The following is a 25,315-nucleotide window of genomic DNA, read 5'->3' on the forward strand; positions in this document are numbered from 1 at the left end:
ACTCACCCCACCTGACTGTGCACCAGGCCCAGTCCAGGCACTGGGTGTCTCATCTCAGATTCTCCTGCCAGCTGTGCGGAAAGCTGTCAGCCCCTGCTCCCATGTGCAGAAGCTGAGCTTCAGAGATGGGGCTGACCTTGTCCAGTGCTTCCGCTGGTCAGTGGCAGAGCCTGGATTTGAGCCTAGGTGTGTCTGGTCCTCAAAGAAGGTAGCAATGGAGGTTTTCATCTGCACAGGGAGCCAGGAGCCTGGGGCCAGAAACAGGGGGGAGGGGGCTCGGAGTCCCACATGAGTCCCTTGGCCCCTGCTGAGGGGTGTCACTAGTGTCTACGGCCGAAATCTGGCCTCTCCTGTGCCACTGCCCCCTGCCCCCACCCCCCCACCCCAGAAGATCAGGTCCTCAAGTGTACGCTTTTTTCCTGTGTTATTTATTGCTGAGTTCCCACTGCCTACATCAGTGTCTGGCTATAGTGGGTGCTCAATACCTATTTGAATAAGTCAATCAATCAGTCAATCAGTGAGATGGCTGATCAGACGGGCTAAGAATTGAGCAGATCAAAACTGCCATTTCTGCACATTTACTCTCATGGAATTAATCCAGACCTATTTTCACTGTAGTCGTTTTGAACATCCCTACATAATGGCCTCTCTCTCTCTTTGGCACAAACCTTGCCCATGTGCTCCGTGAATTATGGGCAGTAACAGTATGAGAAAAGGGCAAGGGTATTGAGGTGAGAATTCCTCAATAAATACAGACACCTCTCCACTCCTGTACAACATCTCCAAACATCTCATTGGGGGGGAAATGAAATTTAAAATTTTATCTGCCTATGAAACCTTTTGAAACTAAAAAAGAGAAAATAAGATTTATCTGTTCTCTATATCCTGAAATTGGCTCAAAAAGAAGTTTGAGAAAAATCTCTGTACATCTGCTGCCCAGTCTCTCCTCGGCTGCACGTTGCTCAGTCAGGGTACGCGAAGCTGAAGAAGTCATGAAAATGTGCAGAAAACCTCATCCCAACCCACACGGCTGATCATTTTCCAAAACAGCATTCCTGCCAAATGGACTTCTGGCTTCATCCACTCAAACAGCTTTCTTGCTCACTGATTGGAAGAAGAGTCGTTTGGCAGAAAAAGGGACCCATGGTGTGAGCCTGACATGACAATCCCGTTCTGATCAAAAGAACTGAGGTAGGGAACAAACAGGGAGAAGCAGGTGATGTTTACCTGGCGTTCTCCTTCCGGGGTCCTTCTCCCCCAGACGCCATCCCCTTGTCACCCAGGCATCTCAGCAGCCACCTCTCTGCCCCACACTGCCCACAACTGGCTGCTTGCTTTACACACTCATTTCACAAACATATATGTTTAGAGCTACGCTCAACCTGGCACTGTCTAAACTACCTCTTATAAACGTACGGAATACAGCCTGTAAGGTTATTATTGCATCCATTTTACAAATGAGGAGGTGGAGAGTCAAGTTCAGGAACTTGTCCGAGGCCACACAGCTAGCAGACAGCAGGGCTAGGTTTCCTATGAAGGTTAAGAACTCACTTTGCAATGCAAAGGACATGGGTTCTATCCCTGGTCAGGGAATTATAATCCCACATGCTTGGAGCAACTTAGTCCAAGTGCCACAGCTATTGAAGGCCACGTGCTCTAAAGCCTGTGCACCGCACCTACTGAGCCCTCGAGCCACGACTAGAGAGTCCTTGCATTGCAACAAAAGATTGTGCATGATGGAACAAAAATCTCACTTGCTGCAACTGAGACCCGATGCAGCCACACTAATGAATTAATTAATTTTTAAAAAACACAATACACAAGGGTCAGGGGCGCACTGTGTGTAAGGTTCTTTCATACCGGTCATTCTAGAGTATCCAAGACACAAGTTATTCTGAAAACTTGGAGACAAGTCTCCCTTCCTTGCTTTGTTCTGAGGACTGTTTGACAGGCTGGGTTGGGGAGGGGGCTGTGAAACCATTTGGTATCATTTCAGGGGGCTCTGAAGAGCTCCGGAATCATAGTTCTTTATGTTATGTCTCAGCAAAGAAAACATATCAGGGAGATGCAAAGTTCTAGATAAGAAGTGATTTATCAGAATTGGATGTTTGTGAGGTTTGCAAGCAGGTGGGCAAGAGGATGCTGTACCCTGAGAACTTAGTGGGCTACACTTTTATAATCAAAGAAAAGTAAGGAAGGGGAGATTACCTTCTTCCTCATTGTTGAGTAGATGTCAGGCTTCTAACATCAGCTCCTCCTCCAGGTTGGGCAGGAGTTTTCTTGCCCCTACATGGTCAAGTCAGGACTGAGATGGCGCAATGGAAAAATAATCTCAGATTTCAGTACAGTGAAGGTTTCTTTACTTTAAAATGTCACCTTTCCATAAATTATTGTTTTCTGTGTGTGCAGAGAGCATGTCCTAGGAGTCATTAACTCACTGAGTTCACTGGGCAGGATATGGGTTTCACACCACCATTGCTTTATTGTTTGGGGACATGTCCCCATGCTCCTGTTTCATGGTTTTGTTGCTAAGTGAGCCTGCTTGGTTTTGAGGTTAAGCAAACCTGCTTCCTCGTGATCATTAATTTACAGGATCTCCCATGCTTTTTTTTTTTTACTTACAATCCCCTAGTCGGATTAACTATTTAATCACCTACTTTGTGCTTTTACACTATTCGTATCAGGGGGCATTTACATTTGAGAACAAGCGTAAGTTTTGTTTTCCCGGCACACCTTATAACCTTGCAGTGGGGCTTGCACAGAACATTGGAAAGACACAGTCTCTGATGACCTTGGACTTATGGCTCTTGGTCACCACCAGCATTTGCTTTGCGGATCATTTTGATACATATCTGCTTCTAAATGTCCATCTGTGTCCCCAGAGCACTGTAACATTAGAAACACTTGGTCCTTGATGTGGAAAAGCAAACCAGGAAAGGTAGTTGGCTGCATCCTCATTTGGAGGAAAAAGAAGCAGATTCGTTGGGACATATGTGCCCAGGGCCCTTGTGGAAAGAGAGAGCTCTATGTTGGGAAAATTGGCATGGCCTCATGCCCCAAAGGGCCAGAGCTATCACGGAGAACTTCTGCCCATGGAGCAGACCTCTGCCAGGCCACAGGTGGGGAGAAGAACCCTGGGCCACAACCTGAGAGGCAGAAGGCAGCGCGTGACCTGCAAAAGTCACATCACCTGAACAAGAAAGGCTTTGGCTTGGACCACTTGCCTGCAACCTTCTTCCCCACAGAACATTTTCTGCCCAAGACATTTTGCTCAGAAGCCTAAGACTTGAGAGCCTCTCTCTAAGTGAGGAGAGATTCCTTGCTAATCCTGAAGTTTCAGGACCAGAAGTTACGGCACAGCACAGGGTGGAATCCTTTTGTGTCCCAGTAGCCCAGGAACCCGTCCCACCCCAATGCTGGGTTCAGTTGATCAAAGGGGCAGCAGGGTGTCACTTCGGCCATGCTGCCCTGCTTCAAGGCAGCACAGGTTCTCAGTCCATAACACCTTCCCAGGACAGAAATGAGGGCCCAGAACTGACTCCCAGTCAGGATTCTTGTGTGAATGCCTTGGGGCTGCCGTATATCAAAGCACCACAAATGGAGTGGCTTAAACCACAGAAATGCACCCTCTCCCAGCTCTGGAGGGTTAGAAGGCCAGGGTGTGGGTGGGGTTACCTCCTTTCCAGGCTGCGAGGGAGAATCAGTCCCAGGCCCTCACCCAGCTTCCGGAGGTCTGCTGGGGATCTTTGTCGCTCCTCGGCTTCTAGACCCGTCGCCCCTATCTCTGCCTTCATCTCCACGTGGCATCTCCCGGCGTGAATGTCTCTGTCCAAATTTCCCCTTTTCATAAGGACACCGCTCATATTGGGTTGGAATCTGCCCTGCTCCAGTATGACCATAGCTAATTATACCTGTGATGACTCTATTTCCCAATAAGGTCACATTCACAGGGACTGGCAGTAGGGCTAGAACTTAGTGATTTGGTGGGAACACAACTCAGCCCACACCCAGTCTTTTCGTTAAATGTTTTCTTATTGTGGTAAAAGTCACACAATATAAAACAGACTATTTTAACCACATTTAGCTGTACAGCTCAGTGGCACTAAATACATTCACATTATCATGCAACTCTCACATCTCCCGAATTTTTCGCCTTTCTAAGCTGAAACTCTGTCCCCAATTAAACACTAACTCCCCATTTCCGCTCCCCACCTGGCATCTACCAATGTACTTTCTGACTCAGTGTAACTATTCTATGTACCTCGTGTAAGTGGAGTCAAACAGTATTTATCTGCACCTAATGTATACTGGAATGCATTCTTAAGCTTAACTTAATTTATGTCCTACAAACAGATTGCACCTTTTTTTTTTCCTTCCCTGTGCTGTCCAGCAGGTTATCTATTTCACACATAGATATTATGGATTAATGATCTATTTCACACATTTCACACATAGTAGTGTGCCTGTGTCATTCCCAACCTCCCATTCTTATTCAACAATCAGGGCAGGTTTAGCTAACATTTAATCCCATATTCCCTACCTTATTGCCTGGGTGAAGAGGCTTCTTTTCCTCATCTTTAAGACATTCGTAGAAGAGCGAGAAATTTAACTTCTAGATAAAGAAGGGCCCCCACTGTTCCTCCCTACTGGGACCGGAAGATGCAAACTCCCACTGAGACCAGCAGTCACTATCACAGCCCTCTTCAGAGAAAGTGAAGTCACGCATGTGTGTGCAGTAGTGGGGAGGGCTGTTCCAACCCTCCAAGGGAATCTGGCCAAGGTCTTTTTTTAAAAGCCCAGTGTGGGCTCTCTGCCCGTGGACACCATTGAGTAAGCATCGTTGAAGTCTCCCGCCTCCACTGCAGTCATGTCTAAGTCAGAGTCTCCCAAAGAGCCCAAACAACTGCGGAAGCTCTTCATCGGAGGACTGCGCTTTGAAACCACTGATGAGAGTCTGAGGAGCCATTCTGGGCAGTGGGGAATGCTCTCAGACTGTATGGAAATGAGGGATCCAAACACCAGTCTCTCCAGAGGCTTTGGATTTGTCACACATGCCACTGTGTAGGAGATTGGTGGGGCCACAAAGGCAAGGCCATAGAAGGTAGATGGGAGAGCTGTGGAACCAAAAGATGGCCGCCTCAAGAGAAGATTCTTAAAGACCTGCCTACTCAACTGTGAAAAAGATTTTTGCTGATGGCATTAAAGAAGACACTGAAGAACGTCACCTGAAAGATTATTTTGAACGGTGTGGGAAAATTGCTGCTGGCGTTTAGTCGCTAATTCATGTCTGACTCTTTGCAATCCCATGGACTGTAGCCCACCAAGGCTCCTCATCCACACGATTTCCCAGACAAGAATACTGGAATGAGTTGCCATTTCCTCCTCCAATGGGAAAACTGGAGTGACTGACATCATGACTGGCAAAAAGAGAGGCTTTACTTTCATAAACTTTGATGACTATGACTCTGTAGACAAGACCGTCATTCAGAAACACCACACTGTGAATGGCCACAACTGTGCAGTAAGAAAAGCCCTATCTAAGCAAGAGACGGGCTTCCCGGGGGGCTCAGTGGGTAAAGAACCTACTGCAGTGCAGGAGATGTAAGAGATGAGGGTTCAGTCCCTGGGTCGGGAAGATCCCCTGAAGAAGGAAATGGCAATCCACTCCAGGATTCTTGCCTGGAGAATCCCATGGACAGAGGAGCCTGGTGGGCTACAGTCCATGGGGACACAGAGTAGGACATGACTGAAGTCACTGATCACGCAGCATGCAAGCAAGAGATGGCCAGTGCTTCATCCAGTCAAAGAGGTTGGAGTGGTTCTGGAAACTTCGGTGGTGATTGTGGACGTGGTCGTGGAGGAACCTTCAGTGGTCAAGGTGGCTTTGGTGGCAGCCACAGTGGTGGTGGTGGGTATGGTGGCAGTGGGGATGGCTGTGATGGATTTGGTAATGATGGAAGCACTTTTGGAGGTGGTAAATCGACAATGACTTTGGCCGTTACAACAATCAATCTTCAAATCTTGGACCTAAGAAAGGAGGAATGCAAAAGTAGGAAGTCAAGAAACACCAGAGTAACAGGCAAATTTGGCCTTGGAATGTGGAATGAAGCAGGACAAAGACTAATAGAGTTTTACCAAGATAATGCACTGGTCATAGCAAACACCCTCTTCCAACAACACAAGAGAAGACTCTACACATGGACATCACCAGATGGTCAACAATGAAATCAGACTGATTATACTCTTTGTAGCCAAAGATGGAAAAGCTCTATACAATCAGCAAAAACAAGACTGGGAACTGACTGTGGCTCAGATCATGAACTCCTTATTGCCAAATTCAGACTTAAATTGAAGAAAGCAGGGAAAACCACTAGACCATTCAGGTATGACCTAAATCAAATCCCTTATGATTATACAGTGGAAGTGAGAAATAGATTTAAGGGACTAGATCTGATAGATAGAGTGCCTGATGAACTATGAAATGAGGTTCATGACATTGTACAGGAGACAGGGATCAAGACCATCCCCATGGAAAAGATGTGCAAAGAAGCAAAATGGCTGTCTGGGGAGGCCTTACAAATAGCTGTGAAAAGAAGAGAGGTGAAAAGCAAAGGAGAAAAGGAAAGATATAATCATCCAAATGCAGAGTTCCAAAGAATAGCAAGGAGAGATAAGAAAGCCTTCCTCAGCGATCAATGCAAAGAAATAGAGGAAAACAACAGAATGGGAAAGACCAGAGATCTCTTCAAGAAAATTAGAGATATCAAGGGAACATTTCATGCAAAGATGGGCTCGATAAAGGACAGAAATGATATGGACCTAACAGAAGCAGAAGATATTAAGAAGAGGTGGCAAGAATACACAGAAAAACTGTACAAAAAAGATCGTCATGACGAAGATAATCGTGATGGTGTGATCACTCACCTAGAGCCAGACATCCTGGAATGTGAAGTCGAGTGGGCCTTAGAAAGCATCACTACGAACAAAGCTAGTGGAGGTGGTGGAATTCCAGTAGAGCTATTTCAAATCCTGAAAGATGATGCTGTGAAAGTGCTGCACTCAATATGCCAGCAAATTTGGAAAACTCAGCAGTGGCCACAGGACTGGAATAGGTCAGTTTTCATTCCAATCCCAAAAAAAGGCAATGCCAAAGAATGCTCAAACTACTGCACAATTGCATTCATCTCACATGCTAGTAAAGTAATGCTCAAAATTCTCCAAGCCAGGCTTCAGCAATACATGAACCATGAACTTCCAGATGTTCAAGTTGGTTTTAGAAAAGGCAGAGGAACCAGAGATCAAATTGCCAACATCCACTGGATCATCACAAAAGCAAGAGAGTTCCAGGAAAACATCAATTTCTGCTTTACTGACTATGTGAAAGCCTTTGACTGTGTGGATCACAGTAAACTGTGGAAAATTCTGAAAGAGATGGGAATACCAGACCACCTGACCTGCCTCTTGAGAAACCTATATGCAAGTCAGGAAGCAACAGTTTGAACTGGACATGGAACAACAGACTGGTTCCAAATAGGAAAAGCAGTACGTCAAGGCTGTATATTGTCACCCTGCTTATTTAACTTATATGCAGAGTACATCATGAGAAACGCTGGGCTGGAAGAAGCACAAGCTGAAATCAAGATTGCTGGGAGAAATATCAATAACCTCAGATATGCAGATGACACCACCTTTATGGCAGAAAGTGAGGAAGAACTAAAAAGCCTCTTGATGAAAGTGAAAGAGGAGAGTGAAAACGTTGGCTTAAAGCTCAACATTCAGAAAACGAAGATCATGGTCCCATCTGGTCCCATCATCCATGGTCCCATGGTCCATCTGGATCATCTGATCCCATCACTTCATGGGAAATAGACGGGGAAACAGTGTCAGACTTTATTTTTTGGGGCTCCAAAATCACTGCAGATGGTGATTGTAGCCATGAAATTAAAAGATGCTTACTCCTTGGAAGAAAAGTTATGACCAACCTAGATAGCATATTGAAAAGCAGAGACATTGCTTTGCCAACAAAGGTCCGTCTAGGCTATGGTTTTTCCAGTGGTCATGTATGGATGTGAGAGTTGGACTGTGAAGAAAGCTGAGTGCCAAAGAATTGATGCTTTTGAACTGTGGTGTTGGAGAAGACTCTTGAGAGTCCCTTGGACTGCAAGGAGTTCCAACCAGTCTGTTCTAAAGGAGATCAGTCCTGGGTGTTCTTTGGAAGGACTGATGCTAAAGCTGAAACTCCAGTACTTTGGCCACCTCATGTGAAGAGTTGACTCATTGGAAAAGACTCTGATGCTGGGAGGGATTGGGGGCAGGAGGAGAAGGGGACAACAGAGGATGAGATGGCTGGATAACATCACTGATTCGATGGACGTGAGTGTGAGTGAAGTCTGGGAGTTGGTGATGGACAGGGAGGCCTGGCATGCTGCAATTCATGGGGTTGCAAAGAGTCAGACACAACTGGGCAACTGAACTGAACTGAACTGAACTGAACTGAACTGAACTGAAAGGAGGAAACTTTGGAGGCAGAAGTTCTGGCTCCTATGGTGGTGGAGGCCAATACTTTGCCAAACCACAAAACCAAGGTGGCTGTGGTGGTTCCAGTAACAGCAGGTGCTGTGGCAGTGGCAGAAGGTTTTAATTACTGCCAGGAAACAAAGCTTGGCAGGAGAGGAAAGCCAGAGAAGTGACAGGGAAGCTACAGGTTACAACAGACTTGTGAGCTCAGCCAAGCACAGGGGTGGCAGGGCCTGGCTGCTACACTGAAGATGTGTTTTAGACAATACTTATGCATATGGGCAAAAACTGTATTTGTGACTAATTGTATAACAGGTTATTTTGGTTTCTGTTCTATGGAAAGTGTAAAGGATTCCAACAAAGAACTTTACCATAGATTTATTTTTTGTACCCATGCTGCTGTTGTTCAGTTGCTAAGTTGTGTCTGACTCTTTTCAACCCCATGGACTGCAACCCCATGGCTTCCCTGTCCTTCACTATCTCCTTGAGTTTGCTCAAACTGTGTACATTGAATGGTTTTTCCATCCAACCATCTCATCCTCTGTCTCCTCCTTCTCCTCCTGTCCTCAGTCTTTCCCAGAACCAGGGTCCTTTCCAATGAGTCAGCTCCTCCCATCAGGTAGCCAAAGTATTGGTGCTTCAGCTTCAGCAACAGTCCTTCCAGTGAATATTCAGGGTTGATTTCTTTTAGGATTGACTGGTTTGATCTCCTCGTTGTTCAAGGGACTCTCAGGAGTTTTCTCCAGCACCACAGTTCAAAAGCATCAATTCTTCAGCACTCAGCCTTCTTTATAGCCCAATTCTCCTATCTGTATATGACTACTAGACCTATGCTGTTGATTGCTAGGTGTAATAGTCTGATTATGATGCTGAAGAAACATGTCTTTTTTTAAAAAAAAAAAAGCCAAATGTGGATAAACTGATAAAAGGAAAGGGTCCCTGCTAGGAAGAGGGAGTGGGAAGCCAGAGCATCTCACCAGGCATAACCCTGTGCCTCCAACCTCAGTGCCCTGTTAGCTTCCACTGCCCCCTGGAAGCAAATGTGTATTTCATTTTCTGCAAGGCTGCACTCACCAGGGCATCAGTGTCAGGCCACCTGTACTTAGAGCATGCAGGGCGTCCCTGGGCTCCTGCAGGGGTGGAGGACATTGGTTCTATGAAGGTAGGACCTGCCACCGCTGGAGTCCCCATTTATCCTGGGGCCATAGCACAGCCTCCTCCAGCCTTCCCTTCACCCCAAGCCCCAGCTGCAGACTCCACCAGGCAGCGGTGCCCTCTGGGGACAGCCAGGACCATAAACCCCCAGTCACAAATGCCACCACACTGCCCAGGCTCATGTGAGCACGTCCTTCCAGTCATCTCGCCCATGTAATTGAGAGAAGGGCTCTGATGAATCAGTCCCAAATTGCATGACATAGAAGTCATGGCTTCTAGGAATAGCATAATCTGATGGGTGATAAAAATCACTTACAGGTGCTGAGAAAGAGTTCTGTGTGTATAAATTGGGAAGCTGGGATGCACCCAGATGATGAGGGACCCACTCACAGTCCTGGGAATGCCATGCTGCCCCAACCCAAACCAGACTTTAGCACAGGAAGCCGATGTCTTCCCTGAATCAACAGAACCCAGCAGAAGTAAAGCCGGTGTGGGCGAGTGTCGGTCTGGCAGTGCTGGAATCAGTTCCAGAATCTTCCAGGCCTCTGGGCTCCCATCGCCCCACATCTCAGCATGAAGGCCAGAAACATGAGCCATCCCCCAGCCTGCAAAGCCTGGCACCTTGCAGAGAACCCCCTCAGATGTTTTATTAACCTCCAGATTTCTCTCCTGCCATTTAACCATGGGGAGACTCTGGCATTGGATCCACCTGGACTCTTGTTCTAAGAGCAAAGGTTTTCTGAATTGTCCCTTTTGTATACAATGAAGTCCAGAGTGGGCTTGTGTTCTGGTTTTAGTCGTGTTGATAGTGATAACTATCAAATGATTCAATGACTAAATTGCAGGTTTTCCAGTGTCCTTAGTCTTTAGGCTTCTTTAGGCTAGTGTGGTGGGAAGGGTGGCCCAGGAGCCCTGTATGCTGGGCTCATGAAGCACGTGGAGTCTTGCAGCTCCACAAGAGGAGGGTGATTGCCCCAGTTCACAGAGGTGGAAACTGAGGTTCAGCAATCTTCCCAACCCACTATCGAACCCAGGTTCCTGCATCGCAGGCAAATTCTTTGCCATCTGAGCCACCAGGGAAGCCCAAGAATACTGGAGTGGGTAGCCTATCTCTTCTCCAGGGGAACTTCCCAACCAAGGAATCTAACCTGGGTTTCCTGCATTGCAGGCAGATTTTTTACCAGCTGAGCTACCTGGGAAGCCCAGAGAGGGTGAGAAACTTATTCAAAGCTCCACAGCTGGGAAGTTGGTGGCTCCACGTTGGCTGTAAGCCTTGTTTGGTTTCCAAGCCTCTGCTCTTTGTAGACACCAAAGCGCCCTTTATAACTGTGTGTGTGCATGCTAAGTCACTTTAGTCATGTCCAACACTTGGTGACCCTATGGACTTGTAGTCCGCCAGGCTCCCCTGTCCGTGGGGTTCTCCAGGCAAGAATACTGGAGTGGGTTGCCATGCCTTCCTCCAGGGGAGCTTCCTGACCCAGGGAGTGAACCTATGTCTCTTAAATCTCCTGCACTGGCAGACAGCGTGCAGATGCATTTGCTTTCCCAGACCTTTAGAAAAACTAAGTCAGAAATTCCAGGAGCCTGCAGAAACCAGTGTTCATTATTTGCATCTAACGAAGCAAGCGTAGGAACAAACCCATGTAGGGAATTATGATGAAAGGCGGGGGAATTCTTCCTGTATGGATGTGACTATGGGGTTGTTATGTGGAAAAACAACTGTGGCGCGGGGGGGGGGGGGGGGGGACATTTGAGCTTTTTAAAAACAATCCTAGTGAATGCAGTTTGCATATCAAAGGCATAAAGAAGGCTGGGTAATGACCAAAACTGTTGAGAGCTTCCCTGGTGGCTCAGTGGTAAAGAATCCACCTGCCATTCAGGAGACATGGGTTCCACCCCTAATCCAGGAAGATCCCGTATGCTGCAGAGCAACTAAGCCTGTGCACACAACTACTAGGCCTGTGCTCTAGAGCCCATGTCTGAAACAAGACACCGCAGTGAGAAGCCCACACACCACAGCTAGAGAGTAGACCCCAACTCGCAGCAACTAGAGAAATCTGTTGTTGCACATGCAGCAACAAAGACCCAACACAGCCAAGAAATAAATAAAATATTTTAAAAAACGAAAAACCCTCAGTTGACAGAGTGTTACAGGAAAACTCAGGGGCAGGCCTGCTGCTGCTTGTGTGGTGGCAGGAGAGCAGGGAGAGAAGGGGGTGGAGGAGAGGAGGGGGGTGGGGTAGGAGAGGCAGCTCAGGCAGGGTGGGCATGACATAAATGTTTCCTGTAGCAAAGTGTGCAGAGTTTAGCTGGAAAGTTATAGACAAGAAGCATATCCAATCAAAAGACATTTTTTTTTTTTCCAGTTTTGCGTAAAATCTTCAACTAAGCTTAGTAACCCCGGGGATAAAGCCGGGCAGTTCTCCTAAGTCATCAAGGACCAGGTTAGCAGATGTTAACCTATAACAATAAAACAGCCAGTTATTTTTACCAGCAAAACAAGTTTATTCAGGAGCAGCAAAGAATCATCATTTAGGATATACAGCTATGTGGAACCACCTACTAACCCATAAAGTAAAGGAGAGGAGACTCATAGGAGTGAAAGTGAGCCAGGAGAGGTTCTCACAAACAATGGGCTTCCCAGGTGGTTCAGTGGTAAAGAATCCACTAGCCAATGCTGGAGACATGAGTTTGATCCCTGGGTAGGGAAGATCCCCTGGAGAAGAGAATGGCAACCCACTCCGGTATTCTTGCTGAGAAAATCCCACGGACAGAGGAGACCGGTGGGCGACAGTACAGGGGATCACAGAGTTGGAGTTGGACACAACTGAAGCGACTGAGCACACACGCAGCAGAAAAAAGTTGTGCTTGCATGCTAAGTCACTACAGTCACGTCTGACTCTTTGTGACCCCGTGGATTGGAGCCACCAGGCTCCTCTGTCCATGGGATTCTCCAGGCAAGAATACTGGAGTGGGTTGCCATGCCTGCCTCCAAGGAATCTTCCCAACCCAGGGACTGAACCCTGTCTCCTGCAGCTCCTGCATAGGCAGGCACCTTGTTTACCGCTGAGCCTACTGGGGAAGCCAGTAGAAAAAGTCAGAAGACCTCAAGTCAGATCAAAATCTACTACTTATTTGTAACTCCAGACAAATTATCTAGTTTATATAAGCCTTGGTTTCCTCAAAATGTAAACTAGACATAATAATTCTCACCTCCCCCTTCTTGAAAGACTGCTGAGACAATCCAATTACATTGTGAACTGAATGTAGATTTTTTTAAATATAAAGCACTGTAAAAACGCAAGGTACTTTTTCTTACCCTGAAGTAAAGAGAACATTAGAGTCATTGGAGTGATTATATTCACTTTCTACTCCTAGGTTTTGTAATGTTAAAGAGGTATTTTAGTCCCTTGAGAAGCTTAATTAGACATTGATTAACAACACACAAAAAAATGTTTTTCAAATATGTGATGTCTGAAAAAAAGCAAAATGTTTGTTTTGTTGTTTACTCGCTAAGTCGTGTCTGACTCTTTTTCGACCTCATGGACTGTAGCCTGCCAGGCTCCTCTGCCCATGGAATTCTCCAGGCAAGAATACTGGAGTGGGTTGCCATTTCCTTCTCCAGGGGATCTTCCTGATCCAGGGATCAAACCTGTGTCTCCTGCATTGGCAGGCAGAGTCTTTACCAGTGAGTCATGTGGGAAGCCCCAAAATGTTTATTTAGTTGCAGCATGTGAGATCTTATTTCCCAGACCAGGGACTGAATCTGTGCCCCATGTGTTGGGAGAGTGGAGTCTTAGCCACTGGACGTTGTCGCTGGTGTCACTGGCCGTGTGAACTAGGAGGCAGTGTGTGGCCAGTTCTGAATGCCAGGGAAGAGAGGTTACCTCACTGGAGGCTAAGGAATAATAGGGTGTGGGAGGGTGTGTGTGTGTGTAAGGGAGACGGGATGATAATCCTGAGGGGCTAGAAGCAAAAAAGAATGACAGAGGCAGAGAGCACAGAGGTTCCCTGGGCAGCAGAGGGACCTTCCTATCCCTGACAGGTACCCTTACAACTCGCTGGGAAGACTAGACTCCAGCTGCACCTGAGCAGGCACCCCTGGGCAGCAGACAGGAGCACGGGGCTCACCTGGCCCAGGGAAGGTCGTGAAACATGGCAGGTTCGGAGACACCTGTCCCTCCTCAGCGAACACTGCCCAGCCATTAGGTCAGGGTCCCGAGACCAGGTGTTTATCCACCTTCCTTCCTGATCTTTGAGACCAAGGTCGCTGCCAAAACCTGTCTTGGGTCTCACTTTTGCTCTCCATGAGCGTAACTCTGCTGTCTGAATGCAATTACCGTTTCCCTTTATATCCTGGAGCTGTCATCTTTACATCCTGGAATATCTCATCAGAGAGGACCTGTGAGGGCGGCAGGACCAGAGGACACTGGGGCTTCCGGCGCATTCCTGGGGGCGGGGCCGGAAGTGCTGCCAGGGCTTCCCGGAAGCCGTGTCTCGTCTGAAGGCACCCATCTTCTCCCTCGTGACCAGGCTAAGCAGGGAGGTCAAGGTCCTGGATTAGTAATTAACTAGTGTGATAAAGCTGGTATTTTCAGATGGCTATGAGCCAGGAGTTAAGCTGAGTAATGGAGGCCCCCAGGAGCAGGGCGTGGACAGTGCTAGCTGGAGGGACCTCATTTCTGCAGACTGTGCTAGGAATCCACCTCTCCCCTCTACCCCACAGCTCGCCAAACCAGGGCTGTCCCATCCCACCTGGCTCCCTCCTGAGAAAATCCTGAAAGGTCTCTGAGGACGGAGAATAGCCCGGGTAGTGAGGAGCTCGGTAGGTCACTGTCTGGGGAGGAAAGAAACTAAGCATCTCAGAGAGAGAGAGACGCAGTTTCTTCAACTCGACTCTGTCCTCACATGTTCACTCCCTCAGCCCCTTGCTTCTGGGAATGTACTCGCTGGTCTGGAAATGCCCCCCTCTCTGTTGTTCCTTGAAAACAAAGAACGGAAACAGAAGAAAAAATCCTTTCATTACCTGGTACAGTGCTATACACAGACCCAAGACGGGGGAGATCAAAGCCCCGGCTTGTAGCAGGAATAAAGAGGGATTCATTGACCATGCTGCAAGTAGGCAGGCGCACAGCAGACACTCCAACCTATGTGCCTTTTCTTTTCTTTGTTTTCAAAATATTCTAGTCAGGGGAGAAAAAAAAAATTTTTTTTTTTTTAATTCAAGGAGAGGAAAAATCAGACTGAATGGATTCGAATGGTCTGAGAGCCACATCCATATTTTAGAAAGGAACCCTCAGGTACACTGTCCCTGCCCACACAAGCAGGGGGGCCTGGAAAAAGTGGGCTGTTAACAGCAAAAGGAGTTCCCAGGAGTGACCTGATCTTAAACTGGCCCAGGTGTCATTGAACCGTTTTCAACTGTTTCACCAGTCGTGAAAGGGGATTTGGACGAGACCCTGGCTAATCTCTTATGCCCTGGAGCCCAGACCTGCACGCTCAAGAGAAGGTTCTGGTGGATGGGTGGATGAGGACTGTCAAGCTGGTGGCTCTTCCAAAGCTCTTTCAGTTAAGTGATTGGGAAAGAGATATGTTTGCAGACAGAAAGGACTCCCACGTTTATGCGTTCCTGCTGTGGGATACTTTCTTCACGCATGGGCTGTTTCACCCGAGCTCCCTGACTGCAGCACTGCCTTGGCTGAAAGGAGGGGTGTGGAGAGGGGCCAGGCTCAGGGCACAGATGGGGTCTGTGACTGAGCCTCTCCCCTGCAGGGCACAGCCACAGCTTCGCAGGTAGGGGACTAGCCTCCAGAGAGCCTGCCACATCCCTTGAGATCAGGATTCACACGTCCCCAGGGCCCCGAGAGGTTCTCAGCCCCCATCTGTGCCGATGCTCCGGACAGAGTCGCGTGTCTCTTGTCCTGGGGGAGTCTGTCCCTGGTCAGAGTGCTGGGCAGGCCTGGGGAAACCTGCGTCCACCGGAGCAGGTTCCAGGAGGCTTGTAGCTTATAAGCAGCATAGACGGTCTGTTTGATTGTGTGTGTGTGGTGTGGTATGTGATGTGTGTGCTATATGTGTGAGATGTGTGTGTCTGGTTTGTAGAGGGTATGTGTGTGGGGGTGCGTGTGTCCTGTGTGTGCTGTGTGGTATATATGATGTGGTATTGGTGTTTGTGCTGTATGTGTGAAGTGTGAGTGTGCTGTGGAGTGTGTTTGTGTGGTGTGGTGTATGATGAGGGGTATGGTGTGGTGTGTGATACAGTATATAGTGTGTGTGGTGTGGTGTATGATGTGCGTGGAGTGATGTGTGTCTGTATGTGGTGTGTGTGTGGGGTGGTACGTGATGTGTTACATGCTGTGTGTGTATGGGGGGTGGTATGTGATGTGTTACATGCTGTGTGTGTATGGGGGGTGATATGGTACATGTGGTGTGTGTGGGGGGTGTGATATGTATGCGGTGTGTGTGGTATGCATGTGTGGTGTGTGTGATGTGGTATGTGGTGTTTGTGCTGTATGTGTGAAGTTTTTGTGTGCCTGTGTGTGATGTTTGAGTGGTGTGGTATGTGATATGGTACATGAGGGGTGTGTGTGTGTGTGGTGTGGTTTGTGATATGGTGCCTGCTGTGCGTGTGTGTGGTGTACGTGCGTGGTGTGTGGGATGGCGGAGGGCAGGGGTCACTGCAGTCCAGGGTGGTCAGAAGCCTACTGAATGCACTAGGACTTGCTGGTGCTCCTCGAAGAGGAGGAAGGGCAGAGCCCCATTTGAGCCACTCTGGGGAAACCCACCAGCCCACGCTGCGCAGCCAGATGGAGGGCGGTGAGTGATGGTCAGCAGGTAATGACCAGAGCCCGGACCGCTTCCCTGTGAGACTCACTGATGTGAGAGTCAGGACGCATGTGAAGCTCCTGGCCCAGCTCCTAAGAGATACCAGGAAAGCCTTAATGATGTTAACTGTGCCCTAAAAGATCCTTACCTTATTATTGAAAGGATTATTGCAGTAAAATATTTTATTCAGGCATGGAATAATCTATTCTTCCTGTCCTCCAGAGATGCACAAATAACAAAACCCTGATGCACATTTTGCAAAATGCTCTCAAGTGAAAAATCACCTCACCACAGTTACCCACCCACCACTTACCCTCTAGGCTACTTACTTAACCTTTTCACACCCTAGTATCTTCTTCTGTGAAACAGGGTTTATGGTCTATAATCAACTCAATGAAAGTAAAGTGTCTACACTTGTGTGAACAGTGAGTACCTGTGCTGGTCTCCTGGGCGGATCCTCTGCTTTACTTGAGATGCTTGGTCCTGAGGGTCCAGGGTGAGTTGGCCTGGTTGACAGAATATAACTGTGAAAGTGAGACTTGGAAAGTAACAAGTTCAAAAGGAAGAAGGGAGGGAGGAAGAGAGACAGAAAAAGAGAAAGAAAAAAAGGAAGGGACCAGCCAGGTCACTACAGGAGAGGTAACTAGACCATGCCTGGACCATGTAGCATGCTTCCACTTTCTTCTTCTATTTCCTCCCCCAGAAGAATTTCCAGACACATAGAAATTGGGGCCAAGTCCAACGACTTACTGTGTTCTCTCTGCCTAGAAGTAGAGTTGAAAACCATGTACTATGACTGCCCACATTCAGATCTGCTCGCATGAACAGTATTTTCAGTTTATGAATCTTAACTCCAAAACAGCACAGTGAAATTTTTTTACTAAGGTATGCTGCTGCTGCTGCTAAGTCACTTCAGTCGTGTCTGACTCTGTGTGACCCCATAGACGGCAGCCCACCAGGCTTCCCCATCCCTGGGATTCTCCAGGCAAGAACACTGGAGTGGGTTGCCAAGTTGACTTTATTTTCTTGGGCTCCAAAATCACTGCAGATGGTGACTGCAGCCACGAAATTAAAAGATACTTGCTCTTTGGAAGAAAAGCTATGACAAACCTAGACAGCATATTAACAAGCAGAGACATTACTTTGCCAACAAAGGTCTGTATAGTCGAAGCTGTGGTTTTTCCAATAGTCATGTATGGATGTGAGAGTTGGACCATGAAGAAGGCTGAACACCAAAGAATTGATGCTTTTGAACTGTGGTGTTGGAGAAGACTTTTGAGAGTGCCCTGGACTGCAAGGAGATCAAACCAGTCAATCCTAAAGGAAATCAATCCTGCATATTCATTGGAAGGGCTGACGCTGAAGCTGAAGCTCCAATACTTTGGCCACCTGATGTGAAGTCAACTCATTAGAAAAGACCCTGATGCTGGGAAAGATTGAGGGCAGGAGCAGAAAGGGATAACAAGAGGATGAGATGGTTGGATAATATCACTGACTCAAGGGACATGAGTTTGAGCAAGCGCTGAGAGATGGTGATGGACAGGGAGGCCTGGGGTTCTGCAGTCCGTGTGGTCGCAAAGAGTCTGACAACAATAGTTGATTTCAATATTATATTAGTTTCAGGCGTACTACATTGTGATTCAAAGTTTCTGAAGGTTGTACTCCATTTAAAGTTGTTATCAAATACTGGTTATGTTCCCTGTGCTGTACAACATACACTTGCAGATTATTTATTTTGTTCCTTCCTTCCACAAATATGCACTGAGTACTTGCAACATGCCAACCCCTGTCTGAGACATTTGGGATGTGTTAACAAACGAAACAGCAAAGACTGCTGTCCATGTGGAGTTTATGAGCTGTGTATGCAGGGAGACAGACAGTGAGCAGTAAAAAGCAGACAGAATGAGTGATTCATTTGTCTGGTTTGTTATAAAGTGACAAGTACTGTGGAAGGAGAGAAAGAAGGAGGAAGGGAGCCGGGGGGAAGGAAGGAGGACAGAAAGTAGAGGTGGGGAGTGGTCAGGGAGACCTAGGCCAGGCTGGGGAGAAGGAAGCTGGTTGTGACTGGAAATTGAGAAGTGACCTCTGAGCAAGGGCTTGAAGGAAGGGAGGGCCTGCAGGGGCAGTGTCCAGAGGGGGAGCATTCCAAAGGGAACTGGCAGCAGAGAGGCCCTCAGGGTGGAGGGCACTGGAGCATTCCCTGGAGGAGCCATGAGGCTGGTTGCCCCTGGCGTTCACAGAAGAGGGCCTCCGCAGACGGCCTCACAGGTCATCATTAGACAGGAGCCCCCTGGGAATCATTGCAGAGGTTTGAACAGAGGGGCGGCATGATGTGACATACTGTAACAGTCACTGTGGCAGCTGGGCAGAGACCAGACCTTGCGGACAGAGGTGACAGCCAGGAGATCAGCTAGGGGGCTAGGGCAGGTGGGAGAGGATGGTGGCCCAGACCAGGGGACAGACCAGGAATATAAAGCGGGTGGTCAGTGTCTCGTAAATTTTGAAGATGGAGTCAGATGTCTCCTGAGAAGCAGATGTAGGGTGGGAGGGAAAGAAGAATTAACTAACAGAAGAATGCATGTGTGCGTGTACAGTCAGTTGTGTCCAGCTCTTTTGTGACCCCATGGACTGCAGCCCCCCTGGCTCCCATGTCCATGGGATTCTCCCGGCAAGAATGCTGGAGTGGGTTGCCATTTCCTCCTCCAGGGGATCTGCCCGACCCAGAGGTTGAACCAGCATTTCTTGTGTCTCCCTCATTGAGCAAGGGGGATTCTTTACCAACTGTGCCACCTGGGAAGTCCCTGTAGAAGAATGGGTGCGGTGTGGACTGAGGTGGAGAACCTGGCAGGTAGAGGACTTGGGAGAGTGGGGGAGGGAGGGTAATACAGCAGAAGCTGGCTTTGATCATGTCAGCCTCGGGATGTCTATTAGAAACTCCAGCCGATCGTCGAGGAGGCAGGGCCGCCGGGTCTTAGTGTTTGGAATCGAGGAGAACGCGGAGCTGAAACTATAAACTGATCTCATGTTTCAAGTCACAGTCTGGCGAAGACCCCAGAAGTGCAGAATAGGACCAAGGATGGATGGCACCCCCGCGTTTCGAACCCTACAGGACTGGGGAGGGAGAACTAGAAGGAGAGACTGGGAGGACAGAGGAAAAGCAGGGCAGCCAGGTGGTGGAGAGGCTGGAGAAAGGAGACTGAAGGCAGAAAGGTCAGCTCTGAATCAAGTGCTTCCAAGGGTCCAGGTCAGAAGGGAACTGAGCACTCAGCAGCTCCTTTCTGCGGCTCAGAGCCAAAGGCCGCTTTCATACTGTTGATCATCCTTCCCTGGGCTATGCAAGTTCATCCCCAGGATTTACTCTTCATTTCCATCAGGGGACTCCATCAAGTTTTACGTCCAGTGGGGTGAAAAAGAGATTCAAGGAAAGGAGCTTCTTCATTTAGCATTGAGCCCCAAGTACAAAATGCCCCAGCCCAAGGTTATTACAGAGAGATTGAAAAAGAACACCTTCAGCCATCGCATCCCAAGCAAAGTGGCAAGTTCACCACCCCAATTCATAAATGGAAAGCCTCCAGCCTTCGAGACCTGTTAAGGCGAGTTTGCTTCCATTTCACAGAGTGAGCTTTATTGCTCTGCACCCTTATAAACTGTCAATGCACTGAGTACATTCTATCAAAACCAAATAAAAGCATCACTTAGTTGGGAGTAATCGAAAGGTACTGATGAAGGAAAAGACAAAGGAAATATATTGCCCCCAGTATCTTCCTGAAGCTCTGCAATGCCTCTGTTACTTCAGCCAAGGGGCCAGCATCTCCTCCACCTGCCAGAGGGCAAGTCCCTTCATGTGTTGGAGTCTCAGCTGCCTCACCTATAAACTTGGGGTGTTAGTCCTCACTGCCTACCTCTGCTTAAGGATCCAATGAGATAAAATGTGTAAGGCCTGGCGCATGGTGGCCGATGAATATTAACCATAATTTTTTAACACCTAGAAACGCGTGATCTAAAGAGCTTGCAATCATTGTATTGATTTAGTTTTGGCTGTGCTGGGTCTTTGTTGCGCCATGCACTTTTTTCTAGGTGCGAGGAGTGAGGGCTACTCTCTAGCTGCGGTGGGCAAGCTTCTCGTGGCAGGGCTTCTCTTGTTGCAGAGCACAGGCTCTAGAGCAGAGGTGCTGTGGTTGTGGTGCTTTCAGTTGCTCCATAGCATGCGGGCTCTTCCCAGATCGAGCCACTGTCTCCTGCATTGGCAGGCAGATTCTTTACCACTGAGCAACCAGGGAAGCCCTGAAGAGTGACTATTATAATGGTCATTCTCTGATACTTCCTCAGAAGGTTGATTTCACCAGAGGTCCTCATCTTCCCCAGCCCCTGCTACTGCTAAGTCACTTCAGTCGTGTCCGACTCTGTGCGACCCCATAGATGGCAGCCCACCAGGCTCCCCCATCCCTGGGATTCTCCAGGCAAGAGTACTGGAGTGGGTTGCCATTTCCTTCTCCCCCAGCCCCTGGGAAATCCCCAGCACTGGATCCACCCTCCCTGACCAAACCCCCCAGGGACTCTCACAGGAGGGTCACCCAGGTGATAGCATCTGGCTGCCAGGTGTGTGGGAGAGGCTGCTCTTGACCTTTTGTCCTCTGCCCACAGGGAAGTAGGGCCCTTTGCAGGAGTTCCAATGGCTGCAGAGAGCTCCTGAATGCAGGGCTGGCTTGTGATTCAAATCCTGCTCCTGTGGTTTAAGAACTAACAGTTGCCATCTCACTGTGTACACAGGTCAACATCCTGCTCTTTGCCCTGAGGGACACGGCTCATGGGTGACTCTCTTTTTCAGGTGCCTTCTTGTTGGCCCTTGGCTTGGCTCCCACCCACCTGACAGGGAGAGGCCCCAACCTCTTGGAAAAAAGCAAACAAACTCCACCCTCCAGATCCAACCCAAGCCAGCCAGCCTGGCTAGGTCCACCTGCCTGGCTCGCTCAGGAACAGGGCACCCCACCCACTTGCCCCAGGTGTTTAGAGAGGTGTTTCCTCCACAGTACTCCATGGGACACAGGTTTGTCACCCGGGTGGGACTGTCAATATTCCAAACCCAGGTTGTACATTGGAAGGGTTTCTGGTAAGCTTTTACAATGGCATAACTGAAGCTCTATGTTTTAAAAAATTGTTTTAATGTTTAAATATGGTTGAATCTGTATTTTCCTATCACCATCAATGATAATAATATGCACGCGTGCTAAGTCACTTCCGTCATGTCTGGCTCTTTGTGACTCCATGGACTGTAGCCCACCAGGCTCCTCTGTCCATGGAATTTTCTAGGGAAGAATACTGGAGTGGGTTACCATAATAATAATAATTGTTATTAATTAAAATAAAAGCTATTGACTGTCAAGCAATTAAATGTGCCGGCTCTGGCTGAGGTGACTGGCACAAGTGTTATGCACTAATTTCACCATCTCCAGTGGAGTGGGTTTTCTCTCCCATTTTGCAGACAAGGCAGGTAAGGCATCACAAAGAGGAGACACAGTGGCAAACCCTGTGTCAGGATTCAGTCCTTGTTGTGGGACCCAGGGCGTCTCCCCTCCGCCCTCAGGGAATCTTCCCACAGCCCTCTCAGCATCCAATCCACCCCCACCCTCACCCAGGCGAGACCCCCTCCCACCTCACCCCCACTCTATCCCTCCCACCTGAAAGAAAGAACTTGATGAAATAATCAGAACTTTCGGTTCTCGGTTGTTAAGCCATTTTATTAATACTTTTCCACATCGCACCTCCTCTGCTTTGTGAATCCTTCCTCGACAATTTCGATAAGCCTTTCAGTCCTATTCTCAACGGCAGTTCAGACTAAACCCAAAAGTTTATTGTGTCACTGGTCACTGCCTCATATAGCACCGTCCTTTCCTCGAATTCCCTCTTCTAATTCATTTTTTTCATTTGATTGATGTATTTTGTGAGTAAGATCTTTTTCAGAAGTAGCATAGGAAGAACACCACTCTCCTTGTTCCCTCCCATAGGAAGGAGAATCCTGGCACTACCCCCAAAAGGTCCCAGGTCCAGCTACTCCTCACTCAAAAAACCAGTACTCAAGTGAAGCAAATGAAGACAGAAAGGAAAGTTGCTTTCACTCAGAAAGATGGCAATCCTGGGAAATGGTGGACTCAGTGTCTCCCAAAAACCACCTCAGAAGATTCTGCTTGGCCATGACAGCTTTTAAAGAGAAACAGAAGTAATCTCAGTCATTTAGATGAGGGGTCAGAGTCATTGCCACCCCTCACTACATGCAGGCTTGTTGACGTCTTGTGATCTTTCTTTTTTAAAACTTCTTTGTTGGAAGATAGCTGCTTTACAATGTTGTGTTAGTTTCTACTGTATAGCGAAGTGAATCAGCCACATGTATACATAAATCCCCTCTTCCTTGGATTTCCTTTCCATTTAGGTCACCACAGAGCACTGAGGAGGGCTCCCTGTGGCTCTACAATAGGTTCTCATTATTATCTATTTTATACATAGTAGTGTATATCGGAGAAGGCAATGGCACCCCACTCCAGTACTCTTGCCTGGAAAATCCCATGGACGGATGAGCCTGGTAGGCTGCAGTCCATGGGGTCGCTAAGAGTCGGACACGACTGAGTGACTTCAATTTCACTTTTCACTTTCATGCACTGGAGAAGGACATGGCAACCCACTCCAGTGTTCTTGCCTAGAGAATCCCAGTGATGGGGGAGTGTGGTGGGCTGCCATCTATGGGGTCGCACAGAGTCAGACATGACTGAAGTGACTTAGCAGTGTATATATGTCAATGCCAGTTTCCCTGGTGGCTTAAATGGTAAGGAATCTGCCTGCAATGCGGGAAACTCAGGTTCGATCCCTGGGTTGGGAAGATTCCCTGCAGGAGGGCATGCCCACTCACTCCAGTGTTCTTGCCTGGAGAATCCCCACGGACAGAGGTGCCTGGTGGGCTATAGTCCATGGGGTCACAAAGAGTTGGACACAACTGAGTGACTAAGTACAAGCTCCCAATCCATTCCACTCCCCTCCCCTACCTTGGTATCCATATGTTTGTTTGTGATCTTTCTTTAGATGCTGTCTTGTTCACACACATGACATTACTGAAGGGGAAGCTAGGGATAGAGATACGGTCATCTGTTAATTACTTATTCTTCATTTCTACTTCTTCGATCTACGGAAAAAAAACAACAAGTTAGGCAAAGTATTGTGTGAGCAAAAGATTTGAAAGTTGTGCTTGGGCTAGAAACGAGTGGAGCACGCGGGTGACTGTTGTAAGTTTAATGTTAAGACAAAGGGACCTCCAGCAGATAGCTCTTTCCTGCCAAAAGCTGCTTACACTGGGACCACTCCCATTCTTCTCAGACTGGTGGTTCTATCACCAGTCAGTCATCTGGGACACTCCCCTGCAGCTGCTGCTGCTGCTGCTAAGTCGCTTCAGTCGTGTCCGACTCTGTGTGACCCCATGGACTGCAGTCCACGAGGCTCCTTTGTACACGGGACTCCTCAGGCAAGAGTACTGGAGTGGGTTGCCATTGCCTTCTCCCCTGCAGACACACAGTTTAAACAATTTCCTCTTTATCGTTGAAATTTCTAACTGTTCTTTTCAATAACTGCACCCAGAATGTGGTGAGGATCTTTGACCTGATGTCCTTTGCTCAAGAATCACTTGCTTTTTCAGTCTTTGCTTTTCCTCTATCATTTTGGTTCTCACTTCCTGGAAATTATGTGGTTGCTCCTTGTTCAGTTGCTCAGTCGTGTCCAACTCTTTGTGACCACGTGGACGCCAGGCTTCTCTGTCCTTTACTATCTCCCAGACTTGGCTCAAACTTATGTCCATTGAATTGATGATGCCATTAAACCATCTCATTCTCTGTCACCCACTTCTCCTCCTGCCCTCAATCTGTCCCAGCATCAGAGACTTTCCCTTCAGGGATCTCCTCATCAGATGGCCAAATTATTGGAACTTCAGCTTCAGCATCAGCCTTTCCAATGAATATTTGGGGTTGATTTGCTTTAGGATTGAATGGTTTGATCTCCTTGCTGTCCAAGGGACTCTCAAGAGTCTCCTCTAGCACCACAATTCAAAAGCATCAATTCTTTAGTGCTCAACTTGTGTTCTTGTTGTTGGTTTAATCACTCAGTTGTGTCCGACATTTTGCGACACCATGGACTCTAGCCCTCCGAGTTCCTCTGTCTGTGGAATTTCCCAGGCAAGAATACTGGAATGGTTTGCCATTGCCTTCTCCAGGGAATCTTCCTGACCCACGGACCGAATCCAGGTCTCTTGCATTGCAGGTAGATTCTTTACCAACTGAGCCACCAAGGAAACTCAACTCGTGACATGAATGTAAAGGTCCCCTAGACTCCCTTCCCCATATCTCTGTCCTTCCATGGTCCCCATCTCTTTATCTCTTTGCTCTGGGGCTGCAGATATCCCTTGACCTGCATTGAGCTTCTCATTTACACCTCAGATTTCAGCTCTGTTCCTTCTGCCATTTGCTGTCTCTGTGAGTTCTTTTATTCTCCAAGAATTCTTTTTTGAGCTCCACTTGCTTTTTTTTTTTTACAGTAAGAGCTCTTATTTCTTTCTTAGAATAGCTCCTGAAATTTCCCTGAGGAAAAAGAGTCTTAGAATTCTATGTTAAGTTCTTCGTGGCGCCCCTTCAGCGGCTGATCTCCTCGTGTGTCTGGGAGCATCTCATCTGCACATATTTGGGGGAAAAAAGCTAAGACTGACGTATCTTGGTAGTTAGTGCAGGTTCATTCTGGAGCCAGTTTAGTGGGAGTGTTTGGAAAGAGGAGAGAATGGGATAGAAGC

General features: G+C 47.9%; 1 pseudogene; it reads left to right on the top strand.

Moving 5' to 3' along the window:
• Positions 1-4,867: 4,867 nt before the first annotated feature.
• Positions 4,868-8,641, top strand: LOC138087003 (heterogeneous nuclear ribonucleoprotein A1-like; annotated as a pseudogene).
• Positions 8,642-25,315: the final 16,674 nt, after the last annotated feature.

This window comes from Capricornis sumatraensis, chromosome 1 (genome assembly GCF_032405125.1).
Source record: "Capricornis sumatraensis isolate serow.1 chromosome 1, serow.2, whole genome shotgun sequence".
NCBI lineage: Eukaryota > Metazoa > Chordata > Mammalia > Artiodactyla > Bovidae > Capricornis > Capricornis sumatraensis.